Source organism: Muscardinus avellanarius, assembly GCF_963383645.1.
Source record: "Muscardinus avellanarius genome assembly, chromosome: 10".
Taxonomy (NCBI): domain Eukaryota; kingdom Metazoa; phylum Chordata; class Mammalia; order Rodentia; family Gliridae; genus Muscardinus; species Muscardinus avellanarius.
Window position 1 is genome coordinate 57,557,761 of NC_137796.1, and position 23,508 is coordinate 57,581,268.

Here is a 23,508-nt window from a genome sequence, read left to right on the forward strand (position 1 = left end):
TCTTGGCGGTTTGTTTTGTAGGCATTTCAGCTCCAAACTATGTGTATAAAGTATTTTCCACTCCACAATTTAAGGAAATTTAATCTTAGTATTCAGTGTAGTAAACCACAATTCATCCCTTTGACAGGTTTGAAGCCGTAGTTGCACTAGGGTGTCACAGAACTACAGCCCAGAGACTCCAAGTGCCCGCAGGTATCTGCCTCCAGAGAGCTGGGCTAGGGGCTGGCTGTCCTCCGTATTCTGCAAAGCTCTTTGGAGGAGCTCCCTGCAGTCACAGGCATTTCCACCCCAAAGGACCAGGTGGGAGCACTGGCCTCCTCGGGCATTCTGGGAAGTGTAGTCCGGAACCCGGTGTGGTTGGGCATTTCTGCTCCGAGCGGCGCGTAGGGAATTCTGGGAAGGGCTGATTTCCGCTCAGGTAGAAGCAGGTGCTTCCCACGCAGGTGGGCGTGGTTATGGCCAGCGGTGTCCTTTTGCTGGTGGATTCCGCATCTTGCAACCCTGAGAGCCTTTTCGACCCGTTTGTGGAGCAACAACAGCAAGACTGTCAGTATGAAAGGTAAAGAGCGGGTGTTTGAGGGCGAAGGCTGTGGCCACTTGGGCGGAACCCCTGGCGCTTGGGAAGGTTCTCACTTCCTCGCCTGGTGTTCGGGTTCCTGATGCTTCTCAGTGGCTGTTTTTCCTCTGCTTGCTTCCCTTCCCCGGCAGCTGGAGAAGCCGGGTCCTTGAGATTGTAATACTAAGCGAGTCCCGCAGACTTTCTGCGCCTCGGTTTGCTCATCTGTAAAGTAGGATTGTAGCAGTCTTCAGAATTACAGCGGACTTCAGAATTAAAGAGTAAAAATAAGTTTTAAAATTGGCACGTGGGTGTCCCGAGCAAGCTATGTTGTTGATGGGCCAGAATTTTTCAGAATGGCCGAATGTGTTGAATGACAGTCAGTTCACAAGTTACTCCACTTTCGATGGTTGCTCTTCAATCAAGTAGTCATGGTTGACTTGGTTTCAAATGGAGGCAATCGCAAATTGTTTTATTCCGATCTTAATTTCTAATATCTAGTGCTCAACTCATCACACTTTACATAGTAATTTACAGAGGTCACAGAGAGGCTAAGAAAGGGTGTAAGCAGGGTTCAGGAGGCTTTGTCTAGAGCAAAGGCAGAGAACAGATAGGAATGTAAAGACTCACTGTGTGTGGTCAGAAAAGAGTTTTAATGAGCCAGTTGGGCAGAGTTGTCAAGGTGAGGGTCAGCTTGGAGTGGGTGTTGTGTGGTTCTCTGGAGCAGGAGGAACTGTGCTGAGCCAAAGCCTGGGGACAGAGAATCAGAGATTCTTTGTTGTGGCAAGTTTTCTGGGCAAGGCTCACGACGAGTGACCAGGTGATGGGGTTAGGATGCTGACATGTCTAGTCTTAAGGTACTCTTTTCTTTTATAGGTCTTGAAAGGCCAGACCCCCGAGGGGGAGACCCTCACTCAAGTCTCGGGATAGGCGATGCCCAAGAATCCACACGAGAGACTTTCCTTGATGCAAGCGCACGAGGTTTATTAAAGGGCCAGTGCACTGGGGCCATCTCTTAACTCACGCAGGAGCTAAGTAGATCGGCCCCGAGCACTTGGAACTGGGGATTTTTAAAGGGAAAAAACCGCAAGCAAGGGGGAAATTGGGCCAGATTACATGTGTCAACGAAAAATTACAGAATTGCTCAAACAGTACATTCTGTGGTCAAATGTTAGATAAGATGCTAGGTGTGGTCAGCAGGTTCCTGGAACAGGGTGGGCTGACCTGGGGTTAAATATTTCTTAGGAATGTAATTTTTTAAACTGCAACAGATAGCAAGAAACTATTTACTCAACATTTGGCTGGTTGCTAGGGGTCTATCATTTTAATTTTAAAATGGAGCCTTTCAGTCTCAGTTTGCGGGGAATGCTTCTTGGGTGGACTGGTGTTTTTCTCATTTGAGGTTCACATGCCCATACATCCATTCATGTGTTACGATTTGATAAGCTCATGTTTTTATTAGCATGATTAATTTATTAGTTTGTGACTTTGGTTGTGCTGGGAAGATGATGGTGATGATGGTTTATTTGCACAAACAAGGTGTAGAGTCATTCTACCTCACTTGTTTTCAAAATGGAGTAACTTATGGCAAACTATTGTTTCACAAAACATAGTAACTCAGGGTTAGGTACAGCTAGAAAACTGCGATTCTATACATAGAGTATCTCAGAGATAGGCACAACCTGCGCTTCACAGTGGAGAGAAGTGGCCTTTTGTTATTAGTAGTATAATTCCTCCAGAAGCACCCATGTAGTTAGCTCTGGTGAACTTGGGCAGGAAGTTTGATTCCACTATTCCCTTTCTGGTCTTCATTTAGGAAGGAGAGGGTTGCTTCTAGAACAAGCCTCAGAATGTCTGCTTGGTTTAGTCTCGACATAGACAATTGTGATATTTCACAGCCTGATTTCTTTCCTCAGCTCTGACTTTTTAGGATGGACTGGATTGCATGTAGGTGGAGGGAGGGATGGATTATTTGGATCCTGGCAGCAAGGTCTTTGTGAGTAGGAATTAGCATTTTACTTACTTTTTATTTATAAAAAGATTTTAAATAAAATTGTATAAAGCATTTATTGATTTTTTGGGGGAATTTGATGCACCACCATTATATTACAGCTGAGCCATTAACCTTGTGGCTTTGTCAACATTAACTGGTTCATTTTCAGGATACCGCTGAGGAAGTAGCTCTTTCTGAAAAGGTTCCAGAGAAAGGCCTTTTGAAGCCAGGCGTGGTGGCGCACGCTTATAATTCCAGCATTTGGGAGTCTGAGACAGGAGGATCGTGGTTCGCGGACAGCCTCAGCTATTTAGTGAGGCCCTCTGCAACTCAGTGAAACCCTGTTTCAAAATAAAGAATAAAAAATTGGGCAGGGGTTGTAGCTTGGAGGTCAGATGCCTCTGGGTTCCATCCCAGACCTGCAAAAAAAAAAAAAAAAAAAAAAAAAAAAAAGGCCTTTTGAGAAGTTTGCAAGTTCCTTCTGTGTGTTCACAAAAGCTATATTCACTCTGTTAATTTTCTCATCATTCACAGTGTTTATCTTGTTAAGATGGTAGTAAACGTTTTGCTTTGTTTTTAGCCTTAAAGTTTTTTTGGCTGGCTATGTGAAATATATTCCTAGACTTCTGCCCCCTTAATTTGTTTTTGGCCATTGTACAGATACATAGCAGTAGGTGGTGATTTTTGTTTTTGGTGAAGCTCCATACTGTTTTCCATAATAACTATTGACAGTATAGCTGTGTGGATTTGTTTTTCAGTTTTTTATTTTGTTTCAATTGTCTCTGTGTCTGTTTTAATGCCAATTCCATGCTGCTTTGATTACAGTAGATAAATAGTATGTTTTGAGACCAGGTATTGTGATATCTCTAGTTTTATTCCTTTTGCTTAAGATAGCTTTAATTTTAGTATTGTCTTTGTCTAGTTCTGTGAAGGTCATGATTGGTATTTTGATGGAGATTGCATCAAACCTGCAAATTGCTTTAGGGAAAATGGACATCTTAACTATATTTTTTCATACATTCTATGAACATGGGATATCTTTCCTTTTTTGGTGTCTTTAATTTATTTCATCAGTGTTTTATAAAATTTTTGTAGAGATTATGTACTTCCTAGGTTAAATTTATTCCTAGGATTTTTGTTGTTGTTATTCATAATGAGATTTCTTTCTTGACTTTTTTTCATCAGCAAATTTATTATTGATGTACCAAAATGTTACTGATTTTTGTATGCTGTTTTTGTACCCTGCAAGTGTATGAAGTGCATTTATTAATTCTATCAGTGTTTTGGTGGTCTCTTTAGGTTTTTCCATATAGATAATCAGGCTGTGTGCAAATGGGTAATATGGCTTCCTTCTTTTCTATTTGAATGCACTTTGTTCCTTTATCTTACGAAAATACTTCCAGTACTCTATTGTATAAGAGTGGCGAAAACGGACATACTTGTCTTCTTTTACATTTTAGAGAAATGCTTTCAGCTTCTTCCCATTTAGAATTATGTTGACTGTGGGTTTGTAACATATATAGCTGTTATTGTGCTCAGGTATGTTCCTTGTATGCATAGTTTTAAAGTTTTTTTTATCATAAAGAGATATTAGAGTTGGGCATGGTGGCACACGCTTATAATTCCAGCATTTGGGAACCTGAGACAGTAGGATGGCAGTTCGAAGACAGCTTCAGCTCCTACTTAGTGAGGCCCTTTGCAACTTAGTGAGACCTTGTTTCAAAATAAAGAATAAAAAATAGGATTGGGGGTGTAGCTTGTGGGTAGATTGCCCCTAGGTTTCATCCCCAGTACTGTAATAAAAGAGAGAGATTAGATTTTACTAATGCTTTTTTGGCATTTTTTTTATAGTACTGGGGTTCCTGGAAACCCTTCTACCTCTGGACTACACTCCCAGACACCTATTTTTATACTTTTTTATTTTGAAACAGGGTCTCTTAAGCCAGCATGGCTGGCTTCGAACCTGCATGATCCTCCTGTCTCCACCTCCCAAGTGCAGGGATTACAAGCGTGCACCACCAAGCCCGGCTTTTTTTTTTTTTTTTTTTTTGGCATTTTTAAGATGATCATATGGTTTTATCTTTCTTTCTGTTGATGGTTTACACATGTGTAATTATGCATGCATCCCTGGAATAAATCCTACATAATAACATTACATAACCTCTTTGATATGGTGTTGGATTCCAGTGGTAGTGTTTTGTTAAAAAATTTTTGGATCTATGCTCATCAAGGATATTGGCTTGTAATTTTATTTTTATCTTAGCTGACATTCTCACTGCTATAATCTAAAATAACTAGATTATTCTCACTGCTGTAATCTAAAATAACAACTTAGAGGAAGGAAGACTTACTTATTCACAGTTTTTGGAGATTCCAGAGTTGAGTCTATGTCAGGCTGGGTCTGCAGAGTTTGAGGTATAGTGGCAGGAAGCAGAGGAAGAGAATAAGTCTCTGCTTTCACATCCTGGGGGTTCAAAGCAAGAGACCAAGCAAACAAGTATGGGGATTCAAAGACAAAAGCACAGTTCCTAAGGCCACATCCCCAGTGACCTACCTCCTCCAGCCACACTCTACCTGCCTAGTTTACCACCCAGTAAATCTATTACAATGGATTTCCCCGCTGAAGAGATTACAACAACTTATGACTTAATTATATCAACTCTGAACATTAATACATGAGCTCTTCAGATGATATTCTGTACTAATCATAACATTCCCCTGTCCCAGCTCCTGAAAAGCTAATGCCTATTTCAAAATACAAAATGCACTTAGCCCATCTCCAAGAGTTCCCATTGCCTTAACAGCTGCAGCATCACTCAAAAGTCCTAAGTCTCTTCTGTGATTCAAGGTGAGCCCTTGGCTGTGAACCTCTGTAAAAGAAAATAATCAAAAAGAAAGTTACGTGCATCCAGTATACAGTGGCACAGAGTAAAACTTTTGCATTCCAAAAGGGAGAAATAGGGCCATAGAAAGAAGAAATGGGACCAAAATGATATCAAAATTCATCAGGGCAAACATTTCATCCTGCAGCTCCATTTCTGCCATCTGGGGCGCACAGTAGTGAGATGCCTTCTCCAGGGGTCCTAGGTAGCCCTGCCTCTATGACTGGGTTGATTGCAGTGGGTGGCGTACTGGCTCTCCTAGTCTGTCTTCATGGCTTGCAGCTTGTAACATTTCTTTGCAGTTCCATGTTTCTGGCACTTCTAAATCTCAGTGTTTTTTTCTTGCAACCCTGGCAAACTCACAGCTTCACAAATTACCCTATTTGGGTCTCCTTGCAGGGATTCCAACCCTGCCACATGTTGCCTGGCTTCCCCACCTTCCTTTGAAATCCAGGTGTGTGTGTGTGGGGGGGGGGGTTAGACTCTACAACACCCTCCTCTTTTCCAAGCAAAGTCAGCATTATGTGAGCACTGAGATTGACCACCAACTGGGAAGGTAGTCATGCTCTCTTCAATTACTGTTGTTGAGTCCTTTTCAATCACAGTGGCCACTGGCTCTCCCTCAATCATAGCCACTGCTAAGCCTGTCTCAATCCTGGCCAACACTGCGCTTGTCTTGATCTTGGCAGCTGCTGGGCCTTTTTTCTTGTACTTGGAATTGAACCCAGGGAGTTTTACCTTTGTGCTATACCCTTATCCCTATTTTAATTTCATTTTTATTTTGAAACAGGGTCTTGCTAAGTTGTTGGCCTCAAACCTGCAATCTTCCCATATCAATCTCCCAGGTACTGGGATTACAGGTGTGTGGCATCATGCCCGGCTCTCCAGGCCCTATTCAATCACAGCCACCACTGCTGGGCTCTTGTTTTCATGGTTTTGCACTTGAACTGCCCTGACAACATTTCTATCTTTGTTCTTGTGCAAAATATTTGACCTCCCTTCAGCCAATTTACTTTCTCTCACAACACCATTTCTCTGGACCTCAGCTTTATAAATGCCTTTCTGGCCAAACTTCAAATCTGTAGTCTCTTTGCTTTGCTCTCTGCTTCTGAAATGCACTGTACAGTTGCCTGAATGCAAACATCACTATCTATGATTCAGTTTGGATACTTTGCTGTTTTGTGATTTTGTCCATCATCTTTAAATTCAGCCTCACACAAAGTTATAGGAAACAGGCAAAAACTCTTGGGCAGAATGTAACACGTGTCCTCTACTCCATTTTCCTATGGAGTTGCTTTTGTTCTCTGAAATCTGAGCACAATCTCTACCATCTACTTGTCTTTCAGCATTTTGGCTCTTCCAATTTCCTCTCACAAACCAGTTCCAAAGACTGACAAAACATGTGGTCAGACTTAGATACATCAGTGATCCCAACTCCTCTAGTACCAATTTCTGTCTTGGTCCACATTCTTACTGCTGCATTCTGAAACAACTAAGCAACTGAGAGGAAGGAAACTTATTTACTCACAGTTTTGGGGTGTTTCAGAGTTCAGTGTATGTCAGGCTGGTTCTATGGAGCTCAGGGCATTGTGGCAGGAAGCAGAGAGAGGGGGAGCACTTGCTTTGCCTTTGCTCTTACATCAAAGACAAAAGCATAGTCCCTAAGGCCACACCCCCAGAAACCTACCTCCTGCACCTACACCCTATAAGCCCAAGTTACCACCCAGTAAATCCATTACAATGGATTTTTCTTGCTGATGAGATTATAGCACTCATGACTTAATTAATCAGCTCTGAACATTAATACATGAGCTCTTCAGGGGACATGCTATATCTAACCATAACACTTGCTGGCCTTGTAGAGTGAATTTGGAGAAATGCTCTCCCTTTCTTTTTTTTGGGGGGGGATAGTTTGAGAAGAACTGGTATTTTTCTGAAAAAAGTTGGTAAATTCAGAAGTGAAGTTATATGGACATGGACTTTCCTTTTAAGGGAGATTTTGGTGATTCAGTCTCATTGCTCATTACTAGTCTGTTCAGGTTTTCTATGTATTCATGGTTTTGGAAGATTATTTATGTCCAGAAATTTATCCATTTCTTCTAAGTGTTCCATTTTGTTGGTGTATTGGGATTCATAATAGTCCTTTACGATAATTTGTATTCCTATATATCTGCTGTAATTTCTCTCTCTCTCTCTCTCTCTCTCTCTCTCTCTCTCTCTCTCTCTCTCTCGCAGTAGGATGGAACCCAGGGGAATTCTATTTCAAGTTATACCCCTAGCCTTAATTTTTTGAAACAGGATCTCACTGAGTTACAGAGGGCCTCACTAAGTAGATGAGTCTGTTCTTTAACTGTGATCTTCTTGTCTCAGCCTCCCAAATGCTGGGATTACAAGTGTGTAATTACACACCTAGCCTGTAATTTCTCTTTTTATTATGGTCTTCTCTTTTCTAGTTAAAAATTTGTCAATTTTATCAACTTTGAAAAAAAAACAATTCTTTATATCATTGGTCTTGAATCAGCTCTAATTGATTTCTTATGTAGGTACACCAGAGAAACTCCTGACCTTAATTTCACCTTTTTGCTTATTAAGGCTGATTGCCACTTGTATTCACACACCTCTTAGCTACATAAGTAGATGCTCATGAAACAGAGCCAGGTTCTATGAAAAGACCTCCCAGTTCTAGGGAACCCCATCCATATTCAACCTCTGCCTATGAATATTAATTTTCTTGAATAAAGTAAACCACAACCCATTTGGTTGAGGCTGCTCAGCCTTTGAACACACCCACATTCAGCCCTTGAGTATGTAATTTCACTTTGCAGTAAACTTTCTCTTTACCACTGAGAACCTGATATGTCCCTAAATTTTTTTCATTGATGAGGTCAGGAATCTGAAAGGTATGAATTGAGGCTTCCTCTGCTCCTGGAGACCTCCTCAAACCACTGACAAGTGACATGAATTAGTGAGAAGTATATGTATTGTGTAGCCATTGGATGAAGTTTTCTATAAGTATTTGTTAGGTCCACTTGAACTCTAGTATATAGTTTAGCTCTGATGTATCTTCATTAATTTTCTGTCCTAGTTATCTGTTCATTGATAAGCATAAGGCATTGAAGTCCCCAACAACTACTGGAACATATATCTCTGTGTAGATCTAATATTTTCTTTATATGGTTGGGTCATTCAGTATTGAAGAGTGCATATATATTTGTTATTATATACTCTTGCTGAATTGATCATGTTATCATTATCTAATGACTTTGTGTCTCTACAGTTTTGACATAAAGTCTATTTTATCTGATGTGAATATAGCTACTCCTGATCACTTTGTTTCCTTTGCATGGAATACCTTTCCCCTCTTTTGGCTTTTAGTTCATGTGTGTCTTTACTGGGAACTGAATTTCTTTGGGGACACATATAGTTGGGTCTTGTTTTGTTTTGCTTTGTTTAATCTGTTCAGCTTTGAGAATTTAAACCATTCACATTAGAAATTATAATTGATAGGTAACAACCTACTTCTCTCTCTTGTTAGTTATTTCCTGGTTGTTTTGTATGTCCTGTGTTCTTTTCTTCATCTCATTTTTACTATTTGAGGCTTTGATAAACTTGTTTATTTTGCTTGGAAACATAAGATTTCCACTGTAATTTTAGAATTATTGATTTCTGCTACGGTATGCCTGGGTGGGTATATTTTATTTTATTTTATGTGCTGGGGATTGAACCCAGGGGCATTCTACCTCCAAGCTACACCCCCAGCCTAATTTTTTATTCTTTCTTTTGAAACAGGGTCTCACTAAGTTGTGGAGGGCCTTAATAGCCACAAACCCAGATCCTCTTGTCTTAGCCTCCCAAGTACTAGTTTTACAAGCATGTGCCATCATGCTCAGCTCTTGGTAGGTATTTTTTCTTATGAACAGTCAGGAGTCAGGGTTGTTCTTTCTTCAGATTGAGAAAATGTTCTTCTGCTGGGTGTGGTAGTATATGCATACAATCATAATACTTGAGAGGCTGAGACAGGAAAATCACAGGTTTGAGGACTGCCTCAGCAATGTAGCTAAACTCTCAACAACCTAGTGAGACCCTGTTTCAGCAACCACCACCACAAAAAAGTCCTGTATTTTCTAGCTAATTATTTCCTCTTATCTTTCATTTCCTTCTCATCTTTTGAAACGTTTACTCATGTTTTCAGGATGTATCTCTTAAGTCTTTTCTTTCCTGTCATGATTCCCAACTGGTTATTTTTCTGCTCTGTATTTTGAGAAAAATTTTTCACTTAATCTTCCAGATTTCTAATTTTTTGTCTCATTGATCTTTCCCTTTTTCTCATTGATCTACTGAATTTTAATTTTTTAATACAAAATTTTAATTGAACATAAATGGTATACATTTAAACTATACTTGGTGCCCTCTCCCCCCTGCCCCCATTTTTCCTTCCCCCTCCCACCAATGATTGTCCAGGGTAACCATGCCACATTCATAATTTTACACATATTCTGTTGTAGACCCACATTAATCAAGTTCAGCCTTCCTCCTCTCCTATCTTTCCATTCAAACTTTGCTGGTATTTCCGCTCCATTATCTGGAGTCCCTCTGGTATTCTCTATGTTCCCTAGTTTGGGCATATTAGAGTGATGGAGGACATGGATGAAGCCTGAGGAACGGAAGGTTCCTGAAAGAGTTAAAGGAGATTCTATGAAAGGTTGAATTCTCCAAAAGTCTTGGCGTGACCATTGTCTTCCCAGAATTTGCCCCCCAGGACCCACCCGCAAGGTCAGGGGGGCTGATCTTAAAGACCCGTAATTATGGGGCTAATCATAAGACCTGTGATATCACAGGCCTTCCTTTTGTCTTGTTTATGATTGGTGATTTACTTGTCTTTCACTTAATGCCTCACTATTGTTCTTTGGTGTTTATACTTTTCTACTAGGAATTTCACTGGTGTAGGGCATAAAATCTTGGTTTTAATAATAAACTGCGTCAGTTGCACGAGAGGCAATTGTCCGTGCGTTCATTTCAGGGTAGTTGCTCATCAGGCAATTACATTTCAGTACGGCTACTCATCAGGTAGCTGTTGCTTTCATTTCAGGACAGTTGGTCATCAGCCAACTGTCCGGTATTCAGGGCAGTTGCCCATCAGGTAGCTGTTCGATTTTCCCTCTCAGGTCTCTCCCTCCCAAGTCCCGGAGAAGAATGTCTACATTAGAGGAAACATATGTACCTTCTCCTGTGCTTGGCTGATCTTACTTAACATAATGCTTTCCAGGACTTTCCATCTTCTTGCAAATGATATGATTTTGTTCTTCTTTATGGCTGAATGAATTCCATTGTATTTCCCAAAGTTTTGCAATCCATTCATCTGTTGATGGAGACCTGGGTTGGTTCCATATTTTGGCTATTACGAATTGTGCTGCTATGAACATAGGTATGCATATGTTGCTATAGTTCTATGAATTCAACCCCTTTGGAAAAATACCCAGGAGTGGTAGAGCTGGATCATATGGTGGATCTATTCCCACCTTTCTTAGGAATCTCCACACAGATCTCCATAGTGGCTGAACTAGTTTGCATTCCCACCAACAGTGTAAAAGAGTTCCTCTTTCCCCACATCCTCGCCAGCATTGGTTGTTATTTGATTTCTTTATGCTTGCCACTCTGACTGGGGTTAGATGGAATCTCCCTGATGGCCAATGATGTAGAACATCTTTTCATGTATCTATTGGCCTTTTGTATCTCTTCTTTTGTGAAGTGTCTATTCAGCTCATTTGCCCATTTCTTGATTGGGTTGTTTGTTTTGCTAGTGTAGATTCTTTTGAGCTCTTTGTATATTCTGGATATTAGCCCTCTATCAGAGTGGTGGCTGGTAAAAATCTTCTCCCATTCTGTGGGCTTCCTCTTTAAGTTTTTGATGGTTTCCTTTGATGAGAGGAAGCTTTTTAGTTTGATGCTATCCCACTTGTTAATTCTTGCTTTAATTTCCTGAGCTTTGGAGGTTTTGTTGAGAAAGTTGCTGCCTGTGCCAATATGTTGTAGTGTTGAGCCTATGCCCTCCTCTAATAACTTCACAGTCTCAGGTCTAATTTCTAAGTCTTTGATCCATCTCAGGTTGATTCCTGTGCATGGTGAGATGTAGGGGTTTAGTTCCATCTTTCTACAAATGGATATCCAGTTCTCCCAGCACCATTTGTTGAATGAATTTTAATTTTCTAAATGAGTGATGGGAAGCCAGGCGTGGTAGCGCATGCCCATAATCCCAGTACTTGGGAGGCTGAGACAGAAGGATTTCAAGTCTCTTGCCAGCCTCAGCAATTTAGCAAGGCCCTCAGCAACTTAGACTGTGTTTCAAAATAAAAAATAAAGTAGGGCTTGGGGTACAGCTTAGAGGTAGAATGTTTCTGGGTTCAATCCTCAGTACCACAAAAAAAAGGAAAGGAAAGAAAGAATATTTGTGATGAGAACTTGGATAAAACTTCTTTTTTGTGTATGCACATTCATGTGACTGCATGAGTGCACATGTATTTATGCATACACATATGCTAGACTTTAGCTCCTTTAAATAATTCTATTACCATTTTTTAAGTCCATGGTCTGTGTAGAAGTATAGAGTAAGTGTGAATTCTTCCGTTAAGCATGGAGACTATTTCCGTGCTCCATCCCTTCATTGTTCTCTCCTTGGGTTAGGGCTCATTCATCTCTTTTCTAGAGTTTGGGATGGATGGTCATGGAGACTGGTATACCCCGGCAGAGATGAAATTGATGTTGGCTGAGAAAGTTCACATACTTCCAAATTCAATTTAAAATAACTCTGACCTTGCTTTCTAGCCCCGACACTGATTTGTCTGCTCAAGGCCTGTCGAAACCCGGTGTGGTGGTACACCCTGTAATTCCAGTACTTACGAAGCTGAGGCAGGAGGACTGTAGGTTTGAGACCAACCTTAGCAATTCAGTGAGACTCTCAGCAACCTAGAGAGACCCTCTGAAAATAAAATAAAGAGGGCTGGGGATGTAGCTTGGAGGTTGAATCCCCAGTACCACACAAGCACACACGTGCACAGGCCTGCAGTGTCCTCCTTTACTGTCAGAAGCAAGAAACTCTTTCCAACGGTTGGGTTTTTAGCTTATTCTCACAATGCAAGCTTTGTGAGTGTGTGTGTCCGTGTGTCTGTCTCTCTGTTCCCCGCCATGTCGCTTTACTCTCCTAAACCGCTGTCTTGTAAACGTTCGCAGTCGTCCCCTCGTGAGTCTCAAAAAACGAACAAAACAAACAAGAAGCCGGCAGTAGCAGCGCCTGGGAAACGACTCCACTGAAGCTGCGAGGAGTCTGACCCGCGGTGCGGGGCATTGTGGGAGGCGCGGAGCGGGGCATTGTGGGAGGCGTGGTCCCGGCGGCGCTTCCGCTGGGGGATTCTGGGAAGCCGAGTCCGGGAACCCGGCGGGCGGAAGCGAGCTGGGCTCCGAGGTTGCCGCGGGGTAGGTGAGCGGCCGCGACCTCGCAGGGCCGGGCGTGGCCGTCGGGACGGCTGGTGGCCGGGGAAGTGAAGCCGGGGCGGGGCAGGATTGGGAGGCTGCGGCTCGCGTCCTCTCGGCCGAGGTGGGGGCCGGCTTGCTGCCCACACTGCCTCCCGGCCACCCCTGCCCGCCCGGCCCCTTCCTCACCCGCAAATACTGGGCGAGTTACTTAAGCTCGCCTTGCCTCCGTGTCCTCACGGCTACAAACGGCTAGTGCTTTCCCAGTGGCGTTTGGAAGAGTAAAATTGATCTTAAAAACAATGTTGGATACAGAGCAAAATGTTGGATGCCACCACCGATTTTATTGTAACACTCATAGAGGCGCCTGTTGTTTGCAAACCCCTCTGAGCCCGGGATGGATTGGGAGCCCCAAGTGGAGAGCTCTGAGCTGTGCCTGATGTGGGGTGGTTCTGGAATTTCTGTACTCATTTTCTGCCTCCTCTCCTGGGAGGAGCAGAAGATTACTTCCAGCAGAAGCATAGGGAATGCCCTCTGTGTGTCTCTGGCGAGAAATTTTGGTGACGACAGACTTGGAGTTCCTGATGTGTCTGGAGGCCTTAATAAGTGCTGTGTAGCTCCATTTCGTAGCCTTAGGTTTCTACTGACTAGTAACATTTGCAAGTATTTACACCTGTTAGCTGGAAAAAAAAAATCCAAGACAATTTAACTACTATCGGTGAAATAGTGAGACAACCAAGCACAACTCCAGTGTGTGTGTGTGTGTGTGTGTGTGTGTGTGTGTGTGTGTGTGTGTGTGGTACTGGGGGTGGAACCCAGGGGCTTTTCTACCTCCAGGCTCTACTACCAGACCTATTTTATACTTTATTTGGAAACAGCGTCTCACTAAGTTGCTGAGAGTCTCAGCCTCTGAAACTCTGGGATTACAAGCGTGCGCCACCCCGCCAGGCTACAACTACAGGTTTTTGTAAGGGTTCTGAGTTTCTTTAAAAATTCATTTTCTGGAAAGCACATTCTCATGGGCAGTTTTATGAGGCATAATATCACCTGTTTGTGTGAAGCTACAGGAAATAGAGAATATGACCATTATTATTCCTACTTACAGGTGACTGAGGTGAGGTACAGAGACACTAATCACTTTCTCATGTTTTACACTGGTAGTAGAAAATAAGTAGAAATGCCCGAATTTGAATCCAGGTAATTGGTCCTATGACACTGCCTTTCCTATCCACTTCTCATTTCCTGTGATAGCCAGGTTCAGAAGTACTCAAGATGCCACAAGAAGCATTTGTGTTAGGACTGTGGTATAAATTGTTCCTGGACAAAGGCAGCTGGCTGAGGTCCTCTTCTTCTCATTAAGCTGTGTACAATCGTGTCTGCCTAGAGAAAGGGCCACCTCATTCTGTTCACATGAAGTGCACATGGACTAGTTGCATCCCTAGCATCTTTCTCATGATGTCATCCTTTCTCTTCCTTAGTTTTCCTTTCCAGAATTCTGCTGTTTTCCAAAAGGAAGGACGATGACCAAGTTCCAGGTAAGGGTTTGCTTTTGTGTTTCTTAAAATGTCATTTCTTTTCACAAAGACCAGACACATTTTTGTCTTGCTTGTGAAGGGTCAAGGGTACCAAAGGCACTTGGGGGATTGTTATATGCATAGGCTGTTGCCTTATTTTTCCAAATAATAGCGTGAAAATTAGCATACTTTTTAAAAATAAAAAGCAATGGTTGCTGGGCGTGGTGGCGCACGCTTGTAATCCCCGCACTTGGGAGGCAGAGACAGGAGGATCGTGCAGGTTCGAAGCCAGCCACTCTGGCTTAAGAGACCCTGTTTCCAAATAAAAAAATATAAAATAGGTCTGGGAGTGTAGCCTGGAGGTAGAAGGGCTTCCAGGATCCCCAGTACCACCACCACCACCACCAACAACAAAAAAGCAATGCCTAATTATAAACATATTTACACATCAGCTGCCTTTATTTTCCACATTCTTTTTCATTGGATTATATTCATAATCATACAAGGTACAATTTTTAAATTTAGTTTTATTTTAGCCACATGTTAAACAGTCACAGCATTTTTCATAGTTTGCTTAATTTTATTTTTCCTCATTCTCCGTGGTATGTTTTATGAATTTTGCCATTATAAAGATATTTGTAGTGATGGTTTTCCTGTGTAACATTTTTCCCAATTAGGAATACTGAGAGCCAGGTGTGGTGGCCGTATCCTTATAATCCCAGTACTTGAGAGGCTGAGACACGAGGATTGAAGGTTTGCAGCCAGCCTCAGCTACTTAGTGAGGCCCTCCGCAACTTAGTGAGACCCTGTTTCAAAATAAAGAATAAAAAATAGGGCTGGGAGTGTAGCTTGGAGGTAGAATGCCCCTGGGTTCAATCCCCAGTACCACAAAAAACTAACCAACCAACCAAACAAACAAACAAAAAACTGAAGAAAGGAATACTGAGTATTCTTTTTTTGTCCTTAGCGTTCTAGAGACTGATTTTGTAATATGTGGATTCCATTTTATGGAAGGAATCAAGTATAGCTTAGTATAACAAGTTCCAACTGATAATGAACTCAGAGAAAGTAATTTCAGTTGTTTGAAACAAGAGAAACTCAATAGTTTTTTTTTTAAATTCTAAGTGGAACTTAGAATTTAAGTATAAATTCTAAAATAGTTAAGTATCTTATTCATTAGCTTGTTAGTGTATTTTAAGTATATACTTAGTTTTAGAAGTCTAATAGTCTTGGGGGGCATGCTAGGTATTTACTTCATGCAGCAGCTGTGAGGCTAGAGACAGTCTTATTAGTATTTTAAACATAAGTAGACAGGTTTGTTAACCTTCAGATACCTACTGAAATCTACTCCGTACCCAGATGACACTAAAGTTTCCATGGCCTAAGCCAGATGTTCCATTCAGGTGAACGAAGACCCAGAAAGAAAGAGGTGATAATTGGAAAGGTCTAAGTATAACATTGCCCCTCACCTGGTTCTCTTAGACCCTAGCTCTTTGATGGGTATGTTAACTGGTCATTTATTACCAGGAAATGCTCAGAACTCCAGCCAACACAAATGCAGAAGCAAGCAGTCTCTAGATAAAAAAGGTTTAATTTCCATGTAGAGAAACACCGTTATGCAGAATTGAGACAAATAAGAAATGGGAATGGGAAATTATACGTGTCTGGAAGAAGTTAAATATTCTTGATAGGAATCTTCCCAATGCATATGATACCTAACATATGCATAAAATACCCAAATAGGATTGATCAAAGTAAACAAATAGGTAGTATGTGAAAAAAAATCTATTAAAAAATTAAGTACATAGAAGATTTCAAAAAGATGCAATTTATCACCTACCAAATCCCTCAAGATTTAGAAGCCGAGCGTGGTGGTACACGCTTGTGATCCCAGCGCTTGGGAGGCTGAGACAGGAGGATCGCGCAGGTTCGAAGCCAGCCTCAGCTACTGAGTGAGGCTCTCAGCAACTTGGTGAGACCCTGTTTCCAAATAAAATATAAAATAGGTCTGGGAGTATAGCCCGGATGTAGGAAGCCCCTGGGTTCCATCCCAGTACCAACTACACACACACACGCACACACACACACACACACACACACTCTCTCTCTCTCTCTCTCTCTCCCCCAAGATTAAAAAAAAATAATATAATGTCTAGTTTGGGTCAAAGTATGGAGAGTCAGGGATACTCATGATCTCTTACAAGACAAGTTAATTAGAAAAATATCTGTTTTATTAGCAACATAAAGGTGGTTTTTTTTTTAACAGAGCGATGACTACCTTTTGGAATTTAACCTAAGGACATATCAAGACAGACTGTTTGAGATCTTTGTAAAAATACGTGTTTGCAGCATTGTTTATAACTTTAAAGTTTAGAATTATTGAATTGTGCATTATTTGGACTTACATGGTAGATCATCACCTTTATGGAATGCCGTGCAACCACGAGTGGGGCGAAGTAGACAATAGTGAGGAGGATACTGATGATTGATATTTATTGAGTACTATGTTATCAGATACTATCCTAAATCCCTTATATGGTTTTCTCAATCCCTTCAGAGACCTTATGAAATAGTACTGTTATAGAGTTGAGGAAATGGAGGTTTTGAGAAGTTAGATAACTTTTCCAAGACCACAAAGTATAGAGCCTTGGAACGTGAATGAACAGTTTCCAGAGCCTGTGCTCTTAGCCTTGACCCCGAATCCTCCTGCACTTGACAGATGCGGCATGGCACAGCCGACACTTGATTTAACAGTGGCAGTTCTAGTTCTAGAGACATACTATATAAAGGGCACCATATTACATGTACCGGTGATTTTTTCTTTTTTCAGCCTCATGAGCCCCCAGCATTTTTGGTACGATTGTGGAAGGGGAGGAAGAGGAACTCTACCAAAGCTAGAGTTGTTCAGGTTCCATTGGCCATTGGGTATAAGATTGAGGTTATATGTGCCTGATGTTGTAGGAGGCAGTGACCTTCAAGGACGTAGCTGTGGTCTTCAGCGAGGAGGAGCTGGGGCTTCTGGATTCTGCCCAGAGGAAGCTGTACCGAGATGTGATGCTGGAGAACTTCGGGAACCTGCTCTCAGTGGGTGAGGACAGGTGCTCTGTAACTTGGCATCCTTCCCTTGAGCACAGCTCTCAACCTTGGCACCACGGACATTTAAAACAGGGTAATTCTCTGTTGGGACTAGCCTATGTATTTGAGTAGCATCCCAGGCCTCTGCTCATGATAGTTCAAAGCAGCAGAACTCCTCACAGACCAGAGTTTTCCCATCCTGGGATACAGAGACAAGATGTTGCTGGTCTTTTTTTCCAAGGCAAATTTGTCTTATAAATGAATTATAAATGAGCATCTGAGCGTAGCTGCTGCTGGGTCTACTTCTTAAATTTCTTATGGTTTTTTTTTTTGTTGTTGTTGTTGTGCTGGTAGTGGAACCCAGTGGCCCTTTACCTCTGAGCTGCATGCCCAGCCTTATTTTATTTCTTATCTGTAAACAAGTCTTGTTAAATTGAAGTCAGCTTCACTGAGTTGCTGAGGCTGATTTTGAACCTGTGATCCTCCTTTCTCAGCATCCCAAGTAGTGGGATTAAAATCATGTGTCACCATGCTTGGTCTCTCATATCCTTTTAAAGCTCATATGTCATGATCTGTTTATGAGTCATGAAATTTAGTAAGTTGCATCAGCATTTGTGTATTCAAGAATTAAATGGAGAAACTAGGTGTGGTGGCACACACTTAAAATCCCAATACTTGGGAGGATGAGACAGGAGGATCTGGGATTGCAGCCAGCCTCAGCTACTTAGTGAGGCCCTCTGCAACCTAGTGAAACCCTGTTTCAAAATAAATGCCCAGAGATAGAATGCCCATGAGTACAACCCTCAGTACCACAAAAGAAAAAGAAAAAAAAAAAAAAAAGAATCAAGCAGAGTAACACCATCAGAGTTCCTTAGCAAGGATGTTGTATGTCAGTAGCCAAGCATGGTGGCACATACCTTTAGTCCCGGTACTTGGGAGGCAGAAACAGGAGGATCATGGGCTCAACACCATCTTCAGCAATTTAGCAAGAAGACCCTGTCTCAAAATAAATTTTAAAAAAGGCTGAAGGTGTAGCTTGGAGGTAGAACTCACCCTGGGTTCAGTCTCCAGTACCACAAAAAATGAGTACTGTATGTCAGATCAGTAACTATAGATGCTTTTACAATAAGGGATGTGAGCATGGGAGGGATACGATGAAAACAGGCATTTATTAGAAACATATTTAATATTTTATTTCAATAGTTTGCATATGATAGTAATGTATTTTTAACGATGGTAAATGTAGTTTTTACATTCTGTCATGATTAAAAAAATGTTTGATAAATACTGCTGGGGGGGCAGGGCAAAACTGTACATTATGGGATCAGAACTAGAATTTTTCAATATTCTTTGCCTTTAGCTGGGCGTGGTGACACACGCTTGTAATCCCAGCATTCGGGAGGTTGAGACTGGAGGATCACGGTTCGCGGATAGCCTCAGCTACTACTTAGCGAGGCCCTCTGCAACTTAGTGAGACCCTGTTTCAAAATAAAGAATAAAAAAAATAGGGCAGGGGGTGTAGCTCGGAGGTCGAATGCTCCTGGGTTCCATCCCCATCCCCACAAAAAAAAAAAAAAAAAGTGTGTGTGTGTGTGTGTGTGTGTGTGTGTGTGTGTATTCTTTGCCTTTAACACTTTAACATTTTCTTTTTACTGGTGCATTGTAGTCATACATCTTAATGGAATAAAAGACTTATGGAGACATACATGCACACATCACCCAATTAGCCCTTACCCGATCCCCACCCCATTCCCTCCCCATCCCTCCTACCCATGCTTGGCTTAGTGATTGACTTTGATATGTTTGTTTTAAGTACATCATGTGCTTTAGAGAGTTTCCCTTTTCCTCCCTCCCATCCCCTCAGTTAGGTTGCCTTATTTGCTCCTCTTCAACACTTTCAATTAAATCTTTTCACAGGACATGAGTCCTTCAAACCAGACATGATATCCTATTTGGAGAGAGAGGAAAAGCTTTGGGTGAAGGAGATCCAGACTCAGAGAGGTCATCATTCAGGTACAAACTGTGCTGCTAGAGTCGTGATAGGCAACAGCCCTATTACTCTGCCTCTGTTTGGGATTCTCTCTTCTCCACCTGGCAAGCAGAGAGATTTGAAAACCAGTCTCATCACATCACCCCTCTGCTTCAGACTCTCCACTGACTTCACACTTCACTCAGCCTTCTAAAGGGGCATGCAAGGCCATATAAGGTTTGCTCGTGCTGCTAGCTTTACTATTCTGCATTTTTCTCCCATCATTTCCCTTTTTGTCTGTGCCACCCTTACTGGTTCCTCAGTGACAATTATAGTTCTGTATCAGAGCCTTTTACTTTTCTCTGACTGGCATGTTCTTATCCAGTAAACCTGTTTAAAAATAAATAATAAAAAATAGGGCTGGGGATGCAGCTTGGAGGTAAAATGCTCCTGGGTTCCATCCCCAGTACCACCCACACCCACAAGGAAGAAAGAAGAGAAAAGAAAAGAAAGAAAAGAAAAGAAAGTAACAGATAAAACCTAAAAAAGGTCATTGAAATTGAAGAGAATCTTGAGATACAAGCTAAGGACATGGATAACCTTTTTTGTGAAATAATAGCATTTCCCAAACTTTGGGAGTGAGGTGGACATCCAGATATAGGAAGCATTCAGAACTCCATAAAATTCCATGACACGCTGGGCGTGGTGGCACATGCTTGTAATCCCAGCGCTTGGGAGGCTGAGAAAGGAGGATCACACAAGTTCGAAGCCGGCCTTAGCTACTTAGTGAGGCTCTCAGCAACTTAGACCCTGTTTCCAAATAAAGTATAAAATAGGTTTGGGAGTATAGCCTGGAGGTAGAAAAGCCCCTGGGTTCCACCTCCAGTACCATAAAAAAAAAAAATCCATGACACATTATAATTAGAATAATTATGATTATTTAACTATATAATTTAAGACATACAGAACTAGGCTAGAATCCTTTATTTTTTTCTTTTCTTTTTTCTATTTTTGGGAGTAGATATTGAACCCAGGAGTATTCTAACTCTGGAGCTACACCCCCAGCCTTGTTTCATTTTTTAAAAATTTGAAACAGAGTCCTGCTAAGTTGCTGAAATCCTCACTAAATTGCCAAGGCTGCCCTTGAACCTGCAATCTTCCTGTCTTAGCCTCCCAAGTACTAGTATTAATGGATGTGTGCCATCATGCTCAGCCCAGTGTTAGTTGTTCTTGTTTTTTTTTAGAAATGGTTTCTGGGGTTTGAACTCAGAAGTATTGTACCTCTGAGCTACATCCCCAGTCCTTATTTACTTTTTGTTTTGAAACAGGGTCTTGCTGGGTTGCTGAGAGTCTTACTAATTTGCTGGGGATGGTCTTGAACCTGTGATCCTCCTCTTCATCCTCCCAAGTACTGGGATTATAGGTGTGCACCACCATGCCTGGCTAGTGTTAGAATCTTAAAAGCCTCAAGAGAAAAACATAAGATCATTTAGTGATACTTCAGTAAGAATAACTTCTGCTTTCTTGGCTTAAATTCTAAAAGCCAGAAGGGCTTAGAGTACATGTCTAAAAGAAAAAAATAAATAAAAATTTCAGGGCCTGCCTGAGAAGGAACAAATTAATTAGAAGAGTAGCTAAGTAAAGGATAATTAGGATTAAATTAAACATTAGAGCTGGGTGTGGCGATATACACTTGTAATCCCAATACTTGGGAGGCTGAGACAGGAGGATTCAGGTTTGAAGCCAGCCTCAGCTACATAGTGAGACTCTCTGCAACTTAGTGAGACCTTGTTTCAAAATAAAGAATAAAAAAATCAGGCTAGGGGTGTATCTCAGAGGTAGAATGCCCCTGAATTTAAGCCCTAGTAACCCCTCAACAGAGACATACAGGTTGACAGAGTAGATTAATAAATGAGACCCAACTGTATGTTGTTTATGAGTCCGTCTGGTATTCCTAATACTCCCTAGTTTGGGCATATTAGAGAAAACATATGTCCCTTCTCTTTCTGTGCTTGGCTGGTCTCATTTAACATAATGTTCTCCAGATCTTTCCATCTTCTTGCGAATGCTATGATTTTGTTCTTCTTTATAGCTGAATAGATTTCCATTGTGTCTATTTCCTATAATTTTGCAATCCATTTATCTGTTAATGGAGATCTGGCTTGGCTCCATATTTTGGCTATTACAAATTGTGCTGCTATGAACATATGTATGCATATTTACCATAGTTCTCTGATTTTAATTCCTTTGGAAAAATACCCAGGAGTGGTAGAGCTGGATCATACAGTGGATCTATTCCCAGTTTTCTAAGAAATTTCCACACTGATCTTTATAGTAGCTAAACTAGTTTGCACTGGGAGATTTAACATTAAAGCAATTTGTCAAATGCCAGAAAAGACCCCTCCCCCCCTACAAAAGAACCAAACAATTTCTAGAGTTGATAAATACAGCAATGTAGCAGGATGCAAAATCAACATACAAAAATCCAAATCTTTTCTATACATCAGTAATGAATAAGTTGAAATAGAAATCAGGAAACAAGTTGGTTGCAGTGGTACATACTTGTAATCCCAGTACTTGAGAGGTTGAAACAGAAGTATCACGAGTTTGAGGCCAACTTGAGCAACTTAGCAAGACCCTGTCTCAATTTTTTTTTTTTTTTTTTTTTGGTGGTACTGGGGTTTCTGGAAACCCTTCTACTTCCGGGCTACACTCCCAGGCCTATTTTTTTTTTAAATATTTTTATTTGGCAACGGATTCTCTTAAGCCAGCACGGCTGGCTTGGAACCTGCACGATCCTCCTGTCTCCGCCTCCCAAGCGCGGGGATTACAAGCGTGCGCCACCACGGCCGGCTGTCTCAAAATTTTTGAAAAATAGAAAAGGCTGGGTTATAGTTCATTGATAGAGCACTCCTTGGTTCCATCTCCAGTACCACAAAAAAACTAAAAAGGAAATCAGTATAAAGTAATTCCATTCATAATAGGCTCAAAACAACAACAACAACAACCCCAAAATAAAACCCTAGGAATAAATCTAACCAAGGAGGCAAAAGATCTCTATCCATGAAAATTGTATAACAATGAAGAAAACATTAGAAGAGTAGAATATCTTCCATAGTACTTAGGTTGGTAGTATTAATAGTGTCAAAATGGCCATATTATTAAAACCACTATAGAGTCAGTGCAGTCCCCATCAAGATACCAATGACATTTTTCATAAGACTAGAAAAACAGTCCTGAAATTTATATGAAATAATAAAAGACCCAGAATAGTGAAAATAATTCTGAGCAATAAGAATGGTGTTGAAGGCATCACCATTTCTGACTTCAAATTACACTGAGTTATAGTGACAAAAACTGGTTTTACTGGCATAAAAACAGACACACAAACCCATAAAATAGCTTAGAGGATATAGAATCAAACCCGTGCAGATAGTTACTTGATTCTTGACAGAGGTGCCAGCCAGGCATAGTGGGCCATGCTTGTAATCCCAATACTTGGGAGGCTGGGACAAGAGGATCACAGGCTCAGAAACTGAGTGAGGTCATTTGCAGTTTAGTGAGACTCTGTTTCAAAATGAAAAGGATAAAATAGGGCTGGGATATAGCTCAGATAGAATACTCCTGGGTTCAATCCTCAGTAAACATACCCACGTGTGCATGCATACCGAAAATAACATTGGATAAAAAAGACTAACGGATGGTGATGGGAAAGCTGTACTATCCACATGTAAAAAAATGAAAGATCCCTCTTTCTCACCCTGTACAAAAGTCAACTCAAAGTGGATCACATCACTAGGAGTTAGATCAGAAACTTTACAACTCTTAGAGAAAACATAGGGTCACCTCTGCAACGTACAGGTGCAGGCATCAGCTTCCTTAGTAAGACTCCTAAAGCTCAGGAAGTAAAACCAAGAATTAGTAAACAAAACTATATCAAATTAAAAAGCTTTTACACAGTGAAGGGAGCAATGAGGAGTGTGAATAAAAAGCCTACACAAGGGGATAAAATCTTTTCCTGCTATTCTTCTGATAGGATTAATGTTCAGACT

The 23,508-nt window shown here is 41.2% G+C and overlaps 1 pseudogene across 1 annotated transcript; it reads right to left on the bottom strand.

Moving 5' to 3' along the window:
• Positions 1-2,662: 2,662 nt before the first annotated feature.
• Positions 2,663-3,202, bottom strand: LOC308269040 (ribosomal biogenesis factor-like; annotated as a pseudogene). The gene is made up of 2 exons: positions 3,006-3,202; positions 2,663-2,766 (listed from the first exon to the last, which is right to left on the bottom strand). The product of its transcript is annotated as a ribosomal biogenesis factor-like (transcript).
• Positions 3,203-23,508: the final 20,306 nt, after the last annotated feature.